This window comes from Zonotrichia albicollis, chromosome 6, assembly GCF_047830755.1.
Source record: "Zonotrichia albicollis isolate bZonAlb1 chromosome 6, bZonAlb1.hap1, whole genome shotgun sequence".
In the NCBI taxonomy this organism is placed as follows: domain Eukaryota; kingdom Metazoa; phylum Chordata; class Aves; order Passeriformes; family Passerellidae; genus Zonotrichia; species Zonotrichia albicollis.
This window is the reverse complement of record NC_133824.1, coordinates 25,172,085-25,190,537: the sequence shown is the minus strand read 5'-3', so window position 1 is coordinate 25,190,537 and position 18,453 is coordinate 25,172,085. Positions and strand designations below refer to the sequence as shown.

Genomic DNA, 18,453 nt, shown 5'->3' with positions numbered 1-18,453 from the left:
GAATGTGCAGCAGCTATGGGCTGGAAAAATGTTAGCCTTTTAAACAGGGCTCCCATGACACTCCTATGGAGAAATCAGTGCTGCTGGGATGGAGTGGGGTCCCGCAGCTCCATGGGGCGGTAGCTGGGGGTGAAGGGGCTCCCTAAGGATGCCTCAAGGCAGGGCTGGGTCCAGGCTGGTCTCAGCCCTAGCACCAGGCACCTCTCTGGGGCCATACCAGGATGTGGGGCTGTGCATGGGCACAGCTCAGGGCCCATGGCCAGGCAGAACAAGGCCCTGCAGTGGCATTGTTGGGGCAGCATCTGATGGGTGATGGATGGGCTGACACTGGGCCCTGTGGGCAGTGGGCAGGGACAGCAGGGCCTGCTGGTGCCATCAGGGCTGGCAAACACAGTAACAGTCAAGGGCAGTCTCACCTGTACACTCAGGCTACGGCTGGAACAGGGGTGAGCTGACTAGAAAGGGGAGATTTTTATGTGGAAAAGACATATGGAAACTGTGAAGGATGGAGGTGAGAAGGATAAGCATGAGGAAAATAGCTGAGCAAGAGTAACAAAAATAGGCAAGTGGGACAGTAAGCTGGAGACAGAAATGGGTCCATGACACAACCTGCTGGACAGGCAGGACATAAGAGGTTTGGCTCAGCCAGTTCATGTTTCTTTGCAAAAAAATTGAAAGAAATAAAAATTGCTGAACCTGAAGATGTTTTGAGTCCCAAAAAATGCCTGTAGAATTCAGGCTTCAACTGCTACTGAACAAATGTGGTGATATCCTAGTACTTCCATCAGGCACTCATTATTTGAGTGGTGGAGTTCTACACAGTGAATCTGAGTCCACCATCCTGGAAGCAATCAGGAGGTCTCAGGATGATACCACACAAAAAGTTTCTGGCCATTTCAGTGCCCCCTTTCAAATGGCTGGTATTGGTGTAGCAGGGTAGGAGACAATCAGTTTGTGTGGTCCTGGATTCTCTCAAAATCACTTGCTCATCCCAAGTACAATAAGCCCACTTTAGGATTCAAACAAGGCTTTTGTCTGTGCTGCTAATAGACTTCAGCACTGCATACATTTTCCAGATTCATAATATCATTTTAAAAATGCCATTCTGCCAATGTCATACTAAGAAGTTGAGTATTAATACCTGAGGTGTGGCCACCACAGTAATAGCTGGATATGTGACTGAAAATGAATGGCCAATGGAAGGAAATAAAACCACAACAAAATTCTGAGGTATATGATCCAAAGTCATTAACAGCAATGAACTTAATGAAAAAAATAACTGAATATTAGAATCAAATATGTAATAAGTTTTTCAGAAATTGCTAGATAATAAAAAGACAGCTGTAACTGTACCTTTTTTGAGCACTCAAAATACAGTCAACATTAATTTTAAATTGGTTTATTTTTCTTTTATTGCTATGCCTGTGTGGGGCTGTAATTCACAAAGATTCAGAAGTATTTTGAAGTGATGAAATGCAGTTTCACCTGAAATACTGCCACTTTTGGCACAAAAAGACCCTCCCAAATAGGTTTTCCACAACAGAGAAATTCTGTAATTAAATTAAAAGGAAGTGAAAACTAACTTTTGCCAATTGAAAACATGTAAGTAATTTAGTTGGGCTAAATGCAATGACCAGAACTGGAATTTTGAAGGCAAACAAAGATTAAACACTGTGCTGCTACCAAACATTCCTTGGATTCTTCTGAAGCCCCAAGGGACAGATCGTCAGTTTTCCATCTCCTCTTTTTTACTGGGCCATGTCTTCAAGGGGACTTGTTGCTTCCATGACAGGAAGGACCCAAAAGCCTAACCACTTTTTTCAGCTATAAATGACAGTAGTTTGGGTCTCAGTTATTTGACAGCATTTCTTCCTTTGTCACCTATGTTTTTCTGGATGTCTCTTCTCCATCATTGGCATGGGATAATAATTATCTGGGCTTATACCTCACACTTTGAGATTTATCATCCGTTTCATGTCATTTATTCATTCTATTTGAAATACAAGGATTTCTCATCTTGAATCAGCCCTTCAGATCTCATAAACAGAGTTAGACTGACTTACTAAAGAAGGAAGATTACTTTTTACTTCACTCATTCAAACTGGAAAAATTTTTCCTGATTTTGGACAATACACATGGACTAACACCTCTCTCTTATATTTCACGAAGTTTTTAAGTTTAAGAAAAGTCAAACATTCTTAGGTCAGAATACTAAAATTTCTAAGAAAACTATTACAGGCACATGATAATAGATAGAATTCCATATTTTGTAACTGAAAATATAAACATGCAAAAATTTTCATCATAAGAAAATGGTCCTGTTACATGGATTGTGTAGAAAAGGAAAACTGCTAAGAAGGAGGAGTTGTCCATAAATTGGTATGGTCAAATGTGTTCTTCCATTAAACCATACTGTGAAGTGTGATACTCTCTTTCTTGTATTGCTTGATTGTTAAATGATGATTTTAATAGTAGCTGTCGCTCCTTTGCCTAGGGTTTTTGATCTGTAGTGTTCAAAATAGCTCACCATACAGTGATTCATAGATAAATTAATATGTTTATTGTCTATGTATTTTGGTTATACTCAAATTGTTCATGTAGTTCTCAATTAGCTTTTGATGCCACTTAAAGGTATTACTTCTTCTTGATAAAATCAATGAGCAGGAAAAGTATCAAGCCCAAAACTGGAAATTCAAGTATAATTAACAGAAAAACTGCAGCAATATCAGTCTTTTCCCAGATATATTGTGCATCTTAATGTCCAATAGAGGTGCCTATGTCTTCTGCTGGTACTGGCTCTTGATTACTCCTCATACCATCCATCTGGATGATGGAGCAAATTGTTCAGAACTTATTTTTCATCTGAGTCCTACCATTTCTCCTTCCACTTTCACAACTGAACAACTAAAATTTTCACTTAGGGAAAGTGGAAGGAACAAAGTAAGCGTTTCATGGATGTTAGAAAAAATAAGACCCTAACACTCAGAGTTCCTGATCATTACTACACAATTTTGTGACACTAAACTGAACAAAATAAGTAGGCAGAATGAAATTTTCAAATAAAAAAAGGAATATTGTCCTAGAAAGCTCAATGCATCTACATGTATATGTGTGAAGAGCTATGTCAGATTCCTGTATTCTGAATGTCCCACTGAGTATAAATGAAGTGAGACACTTGTGTGAAACATCTGAGAGGCCCACATGTTAGTATCTGTTAATAAAATTCTCCTACAGTGGCTTTTTCAGAAACAGAAAACCAAAATTGCACATATGCTTGCACACATGTATGCATTCATGACTGTGAATTGGTCACAAAAATAGGACATACCCTCAATATATACACAAATGTGTGTATTATGTATAAATTGCATGCATTCATTATATTCTTGGTTGGATGTTTTTATGCATATGATAGCAAAAACATTCCTTCAGGCTGTACTGCTATGCTAGTAGGCACTGTGTCAAAACCAAACAAAGAGCCAGTTTAGTAGGTTTGCTCTCTAAGCTGGAGTGTACAGAACTTTCCCCATTTTCCTCCATAGGTGAATTTTGTAGATCTACCCTCCCTCTGCGTTCTGTGGGTCCTTATTAGTTACAGAATCGAGGACTCACTCTTAAATGATTGCCATTTTACCCTGGGAGATCATGGAAACCTGGCAGTGAGACTCTTGGCTAGCTGTGCCACAGAAAAAAACATACTGCTGTGTTTTAGAAACTCAGTGTTATAATACAGCAACTATATCATAGGGCTTTTTTTCCACATCTTTCCAAATTCTACGCTGTGTTTAACATTGGCATGAAAAATATGTCTGAAAGTCAAGGTTTGAAAAGTCCTTTCCTGGTGCCAATTTACTGTTTGAAGATTGCACAGACCACCTCAGAAGGGATTGAAACACTTAATTCCCTCCATTTTTGTTCCTTTTATTCAGCAAATGGATGTACCTCTAGACAGTTATGGTTCAGAAACTGTTTTAGCTGCATTCAACCAAAAACACGTTCAAGAATGACTTGACCAGGATTTGATCAGGTGGCAAGGTTATGTCTTCATACATGCACTCCTCTAGAGACAACCCTTGGAATACCGATACGTTTCCATCCTATGTTTCCCAGAATAATTATAATGACATTATACACCCTAAAGGAAATTTCAGAGATGGTTCCACAATACTGACTACCATACATAATTACTTATTTTTCTTAGTCTGTCTTCTTGAGTGTAAAATCTTCTTTTCGTTTTGTACTAAGGAACAAAATTCTGTTCCTTGCAGAACAGGAACTGGACTTGTCTGGGGGAATGTCTGGCTACAACACATGAATAGTTGTCATTGTCCTATGTTGTCCACTCATTGAACAAGTACTTAATCTGCTTGTTATTTTCATTACTTGACCAAAGTTCAAGCAAGATACTTGAAATTGTAAAGTAGTCTGTCAGTCTACCTGATCATTTATAAAACACATATTAGAAGTTATCTTTCATGTGTCCTTTTTTTGCTGACTTTGTACTAGCCGTTGTTACATTCCTCCAAAGCCTCTTTGTTGTAAATGTTGGTGGTTATTTTCCTTGTTTAGGCAGCAGTGTACAGAGAAAAGGCTGTTGAGTAGCTGCTGGCTTTTTCAGCACGGCCATTTCCTATTCCTCAGACACAAAGTAGCCCTGTTTGCAGCAGGGCATTTCTGGTGGACCAAATGATGGCTCTAACAGACTTAGCTTTTGGCAGTAAGAGAATGTTATTCCTAATGCCTGCTCTTCTTTCAAACAGCAATCGCACATAGAAATATGAATGTATTTCAAACAGAATTTCTATATGCAGACTCAGCTCTTGGGGGATATATTTTAAATATCTAAATAAAAATATTTTTAAATGCAAATATCTTGCTTTAAAATCTAAATTTCAGAGAACTCCACAAAGGTTTCAAAGTACATTATTTTCATTTCAAAATCCAGTGTCTAGGCCATTTTTTTTTCCAAAATCAGATTCTTTAACTCTTTTTTTTAATGTATGAGATACCAACAAAATAATTCAGATTCAGTTGAATCTGAAGGTCTACTTCAGTAAAGCATTCAGGTATTAGTATTCAGCAGAATACTTAAAGACATTACTAATTGTGAGGTTTAGAGTTAGCCAGGTGCTTACATGCCATTATTGAAGAAAAATGTTTGCTTTCTGACCAACACCTCAGAATGGTCAATCCAGCTGGTGTAAAATAAACTGAATTGCATTGTTTCCTGTTGGAATTGTAAATTGTTTATGACAGAGGATCTTTTTTCTATATAAGTCTATGAAGCAATTAAAACATTATTAGTTCTCTAAAAAGAGGGACTTTCATACTTATGAACAATCATAGTGCCAATTTTGATAACTATTCTATCAGAATATGTTCAGTAGACATCAGAACTGGGCATGTATGTGCATAAAGATTTGGTACATACTCTCTGAAAACTTCCCCTCATATATTCTGCACTTACCCTCATATATTCTGAACACTGATTCTTTTTCTCCATGATTCATACATTTTTGGTTTATGCAACATCTTAGGCTCCTATTAGATCTGATCCTAATTGAAATAGAAAGAATAAAATTAATATTAACATTGCTTTTCTTGAAATATTCCTGCAGAGATCTGAAAGGGAGATGACAAACCACATGCAACAAAGCTTCTTCTTCAGCTGTTTGATGTACAGTTTTACTGCCATGCTCTTTAATGCACATTTTCTTGGTTTCCTATAATTCCAGAAACTTTGAAATCCAAAACCAAAGGAGACTTGTGCACCACTGGTGCTAGCCACACACATCAACAGACAATTTGTAATATTTGAGTAGCAAAGTTACATGCTGGTCTCAGTCTTTTATTATTCTCTTCCATATCAGGAGCAGTGACTTTTAAAATTACTACTACTACTACTACTACTATTCATATTATTAGTATTTAACATTAGGATCACAGATTGGAAATCCAGCTAATTTCTACTTCAGTAACTGTTACTGTTGCAGAGAGACAAGCTGGAAAAACTAGGACTCTACCCTGCCTGCAGTAAAAGAGGGAGGGCTGACCACAGTTTCCTAGACTAACTGATGTCAGGAAATCAATTATTTATTTGCATGCATGAGAAAGACAGAGTTTGGTTTTTTTAATTCGCATACAGCCATGAGGGTTCATGTGATCATATTTTCTTAAGGGCTGCTATTTGTTTTCTCATTATTAGGTAAGATGCTGGACAGCAAAAAGAAGCCCAATAGCAAAGGGGAAATTAAAGAAATCTGTGCAGAATATTCAGCCCTGCCCAGGACAAGTTGCTGAAAGCATTTGTTTTCAATCTTATAGCAATAGTCTTCTGTTTAGCTTTTTGAGTGTTCTCTTCATAGTTGTGTGTGTCCCTACCTTCTGTTCAGAGCTAAAGTTATTTTTGCAATTTGTTTCACTCATCTTTGTTTTTAATAGATGTTACTCTGACGTGATTAAATTGTGAATGGCAGAAATAGAATGGATCAGAAAGGAATCAGTGTCATAACTTGAGATTTCCTGAACTTCCAGTCTCTCTGTTAGTCAGGAATTGTAAACAACACGCAATGCATGTTAACACTTCTATTTTGAGATGGTGCTCAGTATTTCCTAGTAAATTTAAAATATGGACCACAATAGAATTCTTATTAAACTTTTTTCTGTTTTCCCTAGATACTGTCACTCCTTTCATATGTCACAATACTAAAATGGTTTTCTTGTTGTAGCAAAATGCTCCATCTTTACAGCAAAGTGTAGTCATCAAATTGGCTTACTGTAATTTTATATACCTTAATGAAAAGGAAGAAGAAATGGAAACACAAAGTCTTTTGTAACTTTAAATAAACCTATGCTCTATTGCAGATGTTATCACCACTACTTAATGATAGACAGATCTGAGGTTCAGCATTACAGCAAAAAAGTGCAAAAGTATTTTGGAGAATATTTAATAATTTTCAAAATATGCTCTTCCTAGAAACAGGTAGCCCTTGAGAAAAATCTGAAATCAAATCAATTTAAACTATAACATAGGAATTATTTGCAAATTTAGGGGGTAAATACCTTCTCATTTTTAAAAGAAAAACAAAAAAATTCTACATATTTTAGCTGGTCTTTTTTACAGTTTTTACTAAGCAATAGTGATAAAAAAGTCCACCTCTATAATTATGGCTACATAATGCCTGTAGATTTAAAAAGAAAACATATACCTAGTCTGTCACAAGAAACAAGACAAACAGGTTTTTCTCATTTTTCCTCTCTGCCTATCCCTAGCCTTATTTTTATGTTGACTTTTCTTCAGTTAATCACTACATTAGACTGTAAAGCTTTAGAAGTCGTCCTAATTTCAGCTCACTTGTGAAGTTTGCAGAATGATTTGTAGTCCTGTAACAACAGTAAAGCATGGGGACAAGTTTTGTTTTCTAAAGCGCTGTGTGGAGATTTGATGGAAAGAATCCTTTCTGGCATTTCTGAAGTTCGGAGTTTTAATCAGTGACAGTTATTATCTATTTTATTGTTTTGGTCACTGTTCTAAAAAAACCTAACCAACTAACCAACCAAAAAGACCAATCAAACAAACAAAAAACCCCAAAAAACAAAACAAAACAAAACCACAAAAACTCCACAAAAGAAAACAAAACAAAAAATACCAAAACAAACCCTCACACATAGACGAATGAAAATATTGCAGTAATCAAGATGTCAGGGCTTTTTATGAACTCTGCTTGAGTTTTGCATTGTTTCAGCTCTCTAAATTTTTCTTACCACTGTATCTGTAATTACTGGTGCAAAGGAACCATAGTTCTATTTATATACAAGTACTGGATACATCTGAAAAAATTCAGTATATTGGCTTTTCTACACTTTTTGTGTATGTTCTATTTTTGGACCGTACATATTTTTACTCCCTTGGCTTGACTTTTAGCAAAATTGAAGTGCACTGTCAAATTACGTTTTATTTGAATATGGCAAATTTTCACCTAAATTCATAACATTCCAACTTTACCTCCAAAACACTTCTGACTCTGTTCAGATTCTTAGATATTTGCAAAATGTGCCTATACCAGAAAAGAACCTGTTCATTTTTTTCAAATTAAGAAATAACCTTGACTCTGGGCTTTCCTATTACAAAATTCTGCCTTACAGCTTTCTAATGTCAGAGTCCAGTTCTAAACTGGAATCACACTGAGATCAAATTTGCAGGTCCTAGTGACTGAAAGATATTAACTTTCGGGTTTATAATCTGGCTCAAAATTACAAAAACATAGTCAAGAAGAGAAGGATGTGTTAAGCATATGCTCCATCTTCTGCCAAAATGTTCTTATTTCTACATTATATTTTCCAGAGCTTTATGAGTGTTCTTTTTAAATTACTCAGACTGCTTCCTGTTTTCCCCTTGGGAAGCTGTCCCGCAGTCTAATATATTGCTGCAATTAAGTAATGTTTTCCTTATAAGCAGTCTAAATTTGTTTGCTTTATTTCATCAAGTAACAGGGATTACAGGCCCTCTGAATACACATCTGAATTTTTCAGGTACAAGGTTAATTATGAAATGCTACCATTCCTCATGGCTGTTTACCTCATTGTACATCCACATGCCAAGAATGCCACGTATACTACAAATAATGAATAGAACAATAGCTGATAATCTCTACCCATAAAGGTGTGGAGTATATTCCCACATTATTCTCATACAAAGCCTCAGCTTTAAGGTTTTCCTAATGAAAGACAAGGGATTTAGTTCGGCGCCTCAGTAATTTTGATAACAGCACAGACCATACCAAGCAAACAAAACCAAAATGAAACAACAAGAAGCAATCTGCCATGTGTTGGAGTGAGGCATTAGATATGACCTACTACCTGTACAGCATCCCATGGAACTGTGTAGAATGCAACTGCTAATCACACTTAATTCTCTGTGCCTATACCAGCCCTTGAATTAAGGGCACAGCCTATTTCTGGAACAGGGCTTTTTCATCAGGCTACTGTTTACATGGATGGAGTCCAGGTGAGATCCAGAAGACACAATTGAAGGAATAAATACAAGAGCAATGCTGAAGAGATTCTGACTCATTCTATCATTTCCTTTAATACTTTTTCTCTGGTTAGTTCAACAAATTTGAAGTGTCCCTTAATGATAAGCAACAAAATTATATCAGACCAGGAAACAAACATACTAAGTGTGATAAATTTCAGTTCAGTATGCAGACAATCCTTTCACATATATGAAAGTTCACCTAAGGCAGAGCTAAGCATACAGGGAAGGCCCCTGGGAAAGAACATGCTAAAGGCCTCCTATTTGGATTGGCTGACTGTATCCCAAAGCTTTGCTGTTCCCACACTCAGCACAGCATGTGGCAACAGAGATGCTAAACTTCCTGTACTATGTCACCGATGTACAAGGCATGGTCTGAGAATTGTGTCATATTGTAGCTTTTGGTCAACAGAGGAAATATAAGTTCCTGGCTATTTCACCTTAATGAAAGCAATAAATACAAAGTTTCTGAGATACCTGTCTTTAAATATCTCTGCGACTCTGGCATCAAACGCAGCAAGTGCCCATGCAAAGGAAGGGATACCTCAAGTACTGCCCATAATCCATGAGAAATCCATGAAGCTATCCTGGCTGTAAGTTCACTTGTAAAGATGGAAATTAGCTCATTAAGGTACTGGGCCAGAATCGCAAAAACTGGCAAGTTCTATGTCACATAGAAAGGTAGAAGAGTGAACGAGTGAAGGAATGAGAAAAAAACAGAGAAGGGTAAATATTTCTGATGGCATAACAACAAAATATTTAGTTGCAGGCCTGAGCCATTGATTGGCCTGAACTTTAAACAAATATCTCTGCCAGCTGAATACTGGCCAAATGGCAAGTGGCAGCCTCTCCACAGCCTGATATACACGCAAATGAAAAGGTTTGGGGTGCCAGACAGCAGGAAGCCAGTGCTTTTAACACTACCACCCTGTAATTTATAGCATCTTGGTTTGTGCTACTGCAGTTAAGGGTCTGTTAATGTTTGTCTTCTGAACTCTAATTCTCAAGGGTTTATAATTTGGCCATTAACATGCTCTCAGTATCAAAACCTAGGCACACATAATGGCTAGCCAAGAACAGTTTTTAGGTAATTTTTTAAGGAAGAATGTTAGTTGGTTTCCAAAATATGAGAAAGGAAGTAAAGAAGGCAGGAAGGAATGACTAGTTAAAATAGTTAAAGATTATAATTTTGTGTGCTCAATGACTTGAAATGTCTCGCATTTTAAAAGATGAATTATTGCTATGAGGTGATATTATTTTTCTTGCTTTAAAGCTTTTTAAGATGAAGTCTTTTGCAGTAACCTAACATTTCAAGTGATTTTTGAATGGCAATTATTTACAAAAATCTCAGCCACTCAAAATGCCATAGATTCACAGATGAAGAAGTACATTACTGAATCCCAGCACTATAATTTTAAAGATGCAATTAGTAAGAACAAGAACAGAAAACACATACTTAGGAGTGGTTTTGTCAATTTACAGTCCACACTGTTAAAGCACTTTGAGTTCTAAAGAATGTATCTCCTCTGAGCCCTTTTGTGGCTGGATTAAATAAAGGAGTTTTAGCATAGACAGTTCCTGTTCAGCTACAATGAAATCACACCCTTCCTCTTTTTAACTAAGATACAGAGCAAAAAACATCTATGGATACCCATAGATGTCAAAGCGCCATGGTAGCTTGTACACCCACTGTAAGTCCTTGTGCCTCACTGTACTCTAAGAGATGCAGATGGGAAGTGAGAAATAGAAATCCTAAGCTAAAAATCAATGAAAAACCTACAATAATTCTTTACTTTTTACTAAAGTAAAAACTGCAAGAACCAATTCAACTTGCAACTGGCTTCAAACTAATAAGTCTTGATGAGCCCTACAGTTTAACAGAAGTTTTGGTTAGGATGATCCCTCAATTTCTGAGCATGATGTCCATACTCCTGAAATCTGAAGCTGTTATTGTCTTTTGAAAAAAAGACATGCTGTTTATTTTTTAATTCTACCATATCTACCTACAACAGTGCCTGCCATAAGGTGCATAGAGCTCCCTAAAAAACTCTATTACATAAATATATACAAGTACGGTGTTGTAAACACCAAGTACTTAAAAATGTTCTATATAAGATAATAACTCATTAGTCTCTAACTGAAGGTTTACTTATTGCCCACCAGCACCCCCAGGTCCTTCTCCATAGTGCTACTTTCCAGCTTTCTGTATTGGTGCAGGGGGTTATTCTTAAATTAACTATTTACCCTCTACTGAACCATTATGTCTAGGGAGCAGATATCTTACTGCTGCAATACACAGAAAATATTGCCATGTCATATGCACTATATAATTTTTTTTTTAAAATCTAATAGCTTAAATTAATTATATATGCTTTCAGCACTACATTCAGTGAATTGGCAGTGGTGGAATCCTTGAAATCTGTGTACTAGTCCTTTATTACACAAGCCCCTGCTAATCTGCTCTGGGCTGCACAGACTGGTATATGTGAGAACCAGAGTGTGAGAATAAAACAGTGACCATGGTAAGAGAGGTCAGACACTGCTACAAGACAACATATTTTGTTTAACATTTACTGGTAGTATGAGTTGAGGGCCAAATATAAGTTGAGCAAAGGTTGAGAAAGGATTGTATATTCTATTTTCATTTACATTTGGTTTTGGGGGGATTTGGATTTTGTTTTTTTCTTCCATGTACACATTTTGAAAGCTCCTTATTGCTGGCTTTCACATCTGGCCCACAGTCTGGACCACAGCAGTCAGCCTAGTCAAGATGTTGTAGGAAATATATTGGCCTAAAGAATATGACTACGCAACATAGGCTAACTGAATTACCTGATGCTTTTACGTTAATGTTCTGATAATAATATTATATCAGGATTAAATCACCAATAATCTATGAACAGTATCAATTCTAGAGGCTGACTGGTGGCTTGCTTTTTTCAATACTTTTAAAAAATGGACAATTACACTGCTAATTTTAGATATTATAAATGAATGCTTTTATTTACATTTTACTTAACAGGAGTTCACTGTGATTTAAGGTAAATGGTAAAACAAGGTATTCCAAGAGTGGTGACTCTGAAATCTTTATAATACTTCCACATCCAGACCTCATAAAATTAGCAGATATAGATAGTATATTTTGCAGATAGCTAGAAAATATTGACAAACTCTTGTCTCTCTAGCCTGAAGATTTTATATGCTTGAAAGTCTGTTTGCATTACCCAGTTTTAATATTTGATTTAATAAAAAATTTTACTTTTATCTGCAAACCTGGATCAACCAGCACTCTTTGACAATGAAAGCAAACAAGACATTGCACCATTTCCACTGGCTCTCCGGGAAAGGTCCCAGAGAACCCAAAAGAATGCACTGTGCCCCATCTGTGTGAAATGGATTCACCACTTAGGACTCAGAAGAAGTCTATTCAGTGGCTCATGATTAGAGGCAGGAAGGCAAAGAGAGGATGACTGAATCTAGAAGTTTTCTTTGAACAGCAAAAGTGGGACATAGCTGCTACTACATTTTTCAGGTTGCAGAGTCCACAAGAAGTGGACAGCAGTTTAGTTTCACACCAAGTGAATACTGATTTAAGGTGTGTAAAGAAACATTCAGGAAGTCAGGCAGAACATGTGAATAGAAAAAGACTCAAAATGTGTGTTTCAACTTAAACAAGAAGTTAATGTATTCTTCATGAGACAAACCACAAGTTTTGACAAAATATCTTTCTCAGACTGCCTTTCAAGGCAACACTCATTCTGGTTACATGAAATTGCTCCTAAGTGAATGCCCAGATGTATGTTTATCATTTTAATTTAAAACCAGACTTCCTTGAAAATGAAAAGATAGTTTTACAGTTAGCTATTTCTTCTGACCAAACATTGGTAGTAAAGTTTTAAATAAGTTTTATAGGAAAAAAAAGATAAAAATTTGCTCAAAAATTTTGATTGCAATGCTTTTACTTTTGAAAGGTACATTTGAATTTTCTGCAAACTATCATTTTTATAAAGGCTTTACAAAACTTAATTGAAACTTTCTAGGGAAGGTGATTAGCTGGCAAAGCAACTGTGTTAGGCATCCACAAAATGCAAAGACTACAGACAACAACCTGTCAGATAACTATCTTGGTCCAACACAATTCTGGTCAGGACTTTGCTGGAGAGCAGACATCTGAAATGTCCGGCCAAAAGGCACATTATTCTGCTTTAGAGGTGCTGCAGTGGAAACTTTGAACTTTAGTTTCTGTTTACAGCAAGGATTGTACACAAACAGCTGGCATACATGTGAGTTTCTCTCCAGAGAATGGATCTCAGATGCACAGGGCTGCTCAGAGAATCTCCTCTTATCGCAGACAACCAGAACTAAAACCTTGAAGTACTTTTTGCTCTGCAGCCCACTTTTCAGGGCTAAGTACCAAGTTTTCTCCCTACACATTCAAGAAATACTCTGAAATTACTTTCAATAATAGAGAAAATAATGATTCTTTTAAAGATACCTTGATATTTCTTTAATTATTAGATTGTTCTCCATTACTGCAGTGATGTCATAACTAGATTTGTACTTAGCAAGCCAGTCCAAACTTCTTAAAAATTCTGTATTCTTTAATATTCTACTGATGTCTCCACACCGTTTTAGTACAAAGCATGTATTTTCCAGTCATATTTATTAAAAGAAATCCATCTATGGACCTGAAATCATGCAAAGGAGGTTCTTTTGGAGACTAATTTTTTTTTGTTAAATTTATAAGTCAAACCCATTGAAAGGAATACATCTAGTACTATATTAGGATGAGAATGGGACACCTGAACTATTTCATATTTTTTTATGTTGAACTTGACAGGGTTCATGGCTGCTATACTAGAAAAGTAGATCTCACCTGTTCCACAGGTTATTCAGAGAGCAAACAAATTTTTATTTTTTTATGTTCATTATAATGAGGCCATCTTCTTTTACATGTTTCTTGTACCTGGTTTAAAATTTTCAGAAGAAAAGGCTGAGAAGACATGTCAAATGAAACCGAGGTGTTTCCTGTGGAGTCTACAGATGGAGAGAGATTTATGAAAAGTCTGCTATATGTCTTCATACATCACATTGTTATGATGTCTTTCAGCAACAGTACCAAAGAGGCAAATTTCATCCTATTTCCAATGTATTCAAAGGCCCAGTTAAATATATTTGGTCTGATGAAAGTGTAATATGTGCAAGGAATATTCTCTGGAGTATGGCGTGCAGACAATTACCAAAGGAAAATCTAGCCATACCCAGTTTGCCTCAGGGATGACGATTCTTACATATATGCTGAGAAAACATTGTTTCCAAGATACTTAAACATGGATTGAGATAATTCCATGTTATTTTTACAAAGCTAATTTTTAAGGTTAAAACACAATTTTAAAACAAAAGAATTCTCTTTGTGTTGAGTTTCCTAAAAGGAATACAAATTCTGAATAGCAGTATACGTGGGTGGGACATCCATGCTTAATTGAAAGCTGTATGAAACTAATGACACCCATGTGACTAATCTTCAGTAAAGGAAATGAACACCGTAAAATAATTCAGCAAACCTGTAGAGACGCAGGGTGCCCCTTTATTGAATGTAAAGATTACATTCCTTGGCACTAGACTTAAAGGAGTGGTTATTTAATTCCTATGTATTTTATCCTTCTGGGAGATAAATAGACAACTACAGCATGCAAGAATAATAAATCTATTGGTGAAAATAAATCTGATGTTTTAAAGCAGTTATCGTTCATTATTGGTTTGAGCAAAAGTCTGAAGGTCCTACATCTAGTGGACTTCTGCCAAATAACACCAATTGTGAAACTTTACCCCTGTGGCTTCCAGGCTATTCTCTTTTATGTTTCTATAATAAACTGCAACCACCTCAAGACAGAGACTCCAGTGCACATCCTCAGGAGATGACAATCACAGACAATCATAGCTGGGTATTAATCCTTCCTCTGTGTACTTTGTTCATCTGTTCTTATACACCTACCAAGTGACTGAACTTTAGCAAGAGCCAACACTTCACAACATCAGCTAGTAAAATTGTCAGATTTCTTTCAAAGTTATTGCAGCTATAAAGATTTCCTGGAGTGGCACATATTTTTAAAATCCTTTGGGTGAGATCTAAATATGTCTAATGGAACAGTTCAGTACAAGAGAGCACTCCCAAGCAAAGCACAGTGCTGGGAGGGTGTATGTACATACTTGGTACAGCTTCAGCTCCCCTCCTTGTTATGCCTCGGGTTCTTCAGAGCACATCTCTTGGTAATAACAGGAGAATCTAGTGTGACAAGTATCACTTTATAAATTTAATTGTGTCACTTCCTCAACAGAAGCACATTATCCAACTGAGTATATAGGATCTGTAGGGTAGATTCAGTACTGTAATACTAAATTCAGTGGTGATCAAGTCCTTTAGACTGAAAGAGAAATCTATGTCTACACATTTCTTCTCTTTTCCTGAAAGTCCATTTCCTATATGAATGTTACCATGTGATGTAATTATTTAGCATGTAATTATATCTTTTGGTTTTTACGCATTTTAATTGATATTTAGGTATGTTTCAGAGCAATATTGTGAATTAAAACAATTTCCTGTAATTGGTATGACTTGTACTTAAAGTTTGGTACAGTGTATCTTTTAAGCTTGTACTGATGGGAAACAAAACTTAGAAAAATCTGAAACCACTGGAAATCATGCGAAATAAGAAGAATGGGGAACTGTTGAATTGGTTGAGATTGAATGAAGCTTTACTCACCCCTTGGACTAAACATTTTTTTCCTGTTTTTTCATCTGTACTTATTTCTGGGACACCAGAAGATGAAAACATCAGAAACCTCTTTTCATTACAACATGAGCTGTTTTTCATTTCCTTACGAAAGCATAACCTGGAAAGAGCAGCTCACTGCCTAAAGCAATATTTTGAGTCAAAGAAATTAATTCAGAGAAAAAAACTGTTTCTCATGATAAATGCAGCCTCTAAGGACACAAATCTTTGCTGCAAGCACCTGAAAATCTGTTTAAGTGCAATGGGACAGTCACTCCCTGGTGGTGAAGCAGAGGTAGCACACTCAGCAGGCATTGAGTATTCCTTTGCTGGACCTACTTGACACACTTTTATCGAGGAGGGGTTTAATCACAGTGTATATGACTCCTGGAAGTATCTCTTGGGATTACAGTGTCTGATTTTTCCACCAATGATTTTTAAAATTTGCCTTCTGACTTTGAGTTGCTTGTGTATATCCATTTCTATTTTGCAAAATAGAAGCTGAAGTGAATAACTAAAGATAAAAAATGTCTTCACCTCAATATTTTTACTAGCCATCTGCTAGAGGTATATGTTAGGATTTTGGGATGATGTTTTATTCTAATCAAATTTCAAGCACTGTTCCTGGTTTTGTTTTGTTTCTTTGAAAATGTGTGTCCAAGTGGAAGTCATAAACAAAGAACATTCTCATTGGTTACCACAAAATTATCACAAGTATATGTCCTGTTCTAATTGCAAGGGAAACAGTCGTGATCTCAGGTTTTTCATGTGGTAACTGTTGGCAAATGGAAATGTTTAATGTTAACCATAGTATATTTATTTCAAGTCACTTGCTTAAGGATAATGTGTTCTGTGCAGATAAGTTTTGAAGTGAAGTTCCAGCTACAAGCTGTTTTAGTATATAATTTAAATGTATTTTCAGTAAATACTATTTTTGCCTTGCAAACAGATGCAATGTTTATCCTTCCTGCGTTAAAATCCTACTTTTTGTTTGTTTTTTTAATTACTTGGCTAATGCTGCAAAATCTAACACACAAGGAAGAGACATTTTCTATGTTTAAATAGCATATAGGAGTCAAATTCCTCAGAAAAATCCAGATCTTCCCTGAATTTATGCTCTTGCTTTTTCAAACATGTGATATAACATTTTGTTAAAATAATTAATTGTTCAGGGGGTTGAGGGCTCTGGGATATATTATTCTTTTGAATATGCCAAGTTATTCACTTGTAAAAGGGAGAGCTACTCAATAAGTTCAGGTCTTTGAAAAGTTTGAGCAATTGCTGCATGATGTAATCTGTATCTAAACTACAATCTGCATGTTATATTGGAAGGAAAAATTCAATTTACTTACTATTTTGAAAAAAACAGTGCACTAAAAATGCTAACAAAAATTCATTATAGATGCACATTGAAATATCTGGCGGATATAGCAAATTGAGTGTCAATTACTTGAATGCAGAGTACCTATAAAATTTTTGTTGCATATTCATCCAAGTCATTCTGTGGAAATAGAGATGCACGACATGGAGCTGATTACTGCCGTTCACCAAGAAACAATGTTAAGATGGTCAAAGCACTTAAAATCTCCACCAACTTTCTGGTAAGACTCCCCTTGACTTCAGTGGGATGAAAATTTCTCCCTACCTCTATCTATAATCTACAAGTAGTGTCTTTAGAACGGCTCCAAAATAAAACCAGCAAGCTAAAAGCTGCAGCCCCAAACCATGGGCAGAATGAGGCATGAAGAATATTGTGTGTTTTACAAATAAACCTGGAGGAGAAGTTTATGAACACAGAATTAGTTTTTCTAGATTCACTTTTAGGCAATGTATTGAGGTCAAGACCAATTCATTTTCAAAAACTAACCACCAGATCTTTGTTCCCACTGATAAAGACATTCACACTTATCTCTGTATAAGGGCGAACCTACTTGTAGATTCTTTTCCTGATGTGGTCTGCTGGAATATTGGTTTATATTTATTTAGAGGAAAGAGTGCTTGATGCTGAATCACGCAAAATTTCCCTTAGCAACATAATGTCCAATGGAAGTCTTTCACCTATATCCCCATGTATCTCCATTAGAGCTGTCAACTTCTTGTCACCATTTCATGCGGGCCCAGGGAGCAGAGTGAAATGTTGCTGATACAGACACAACTGATCTCCATAGGTGCAAAGCAGCTGCTGTGAAAAGCTGAGCTTTACTTTCCATTAGCTTCTCAGGAGGAAGTGGGGGATATGCAAAGCATTCACTGCACACTGAGGCTGATCCCTAACTTCTCCTTAACCTTTCATTTTCCTAACAGTCTTTCAGCAGAGGTGAAAACACACTGAGAGACAGAGTCTAATAATCACATAAAGTTACATGGAATTTCCTCTTGGACAACCACAAGGTTATATCATCCAGGGACCTAACTGTATTTATGGAATATAGGCAACCTATATCTCCTTTCCTTCAGGCTTTAAAAACAAACAGTCTTACTTCAAAATACACAACTGCCACACTGTGCCTCGCACCATTTGGAGACACCTTACCTTGCAGTGTCTGCAGCCAAAGACGTTCGTGATGAGGAAGGGAGCCTTCATTTTCCCCTAATGCACCCTCTCAGGCACTGTCACCTACAGAGCACAGAAGAATTCTGTAAGTT

At 36.5% G+C, this 18,453-nt stretch overlaps 1 long non-coding RNA gene across 2 annotated transcripts in view; it reads right to left on the bottom strand.

Moving 5' to 3' along the window:
• Positions 1-18,453, bottom strand: part of LOC113459238 (uncharacterized) — a 189,283-nt gene that overhangs the window by 121,106 nt on the left and 49,724 nt on the right. Inside the window, exons 3-4 of one of the 2 annotated variants that reach the window (XR_012580801.1) lie at positions 18,341-18,424; positions 5,468-5,556 (exon numbers count right to left, since the gene is read on the bottom strand). This is a non-coding gene — a long non-coding RNA (uncharacterized LOC113459238). The remainder of the gene's footprint in view (positions 1-5,467; positions 5,557-18,340; positions 18,425-18,453) is intronic. The other variant, XR_012580800.1, reaches the window with a different exon arrangement.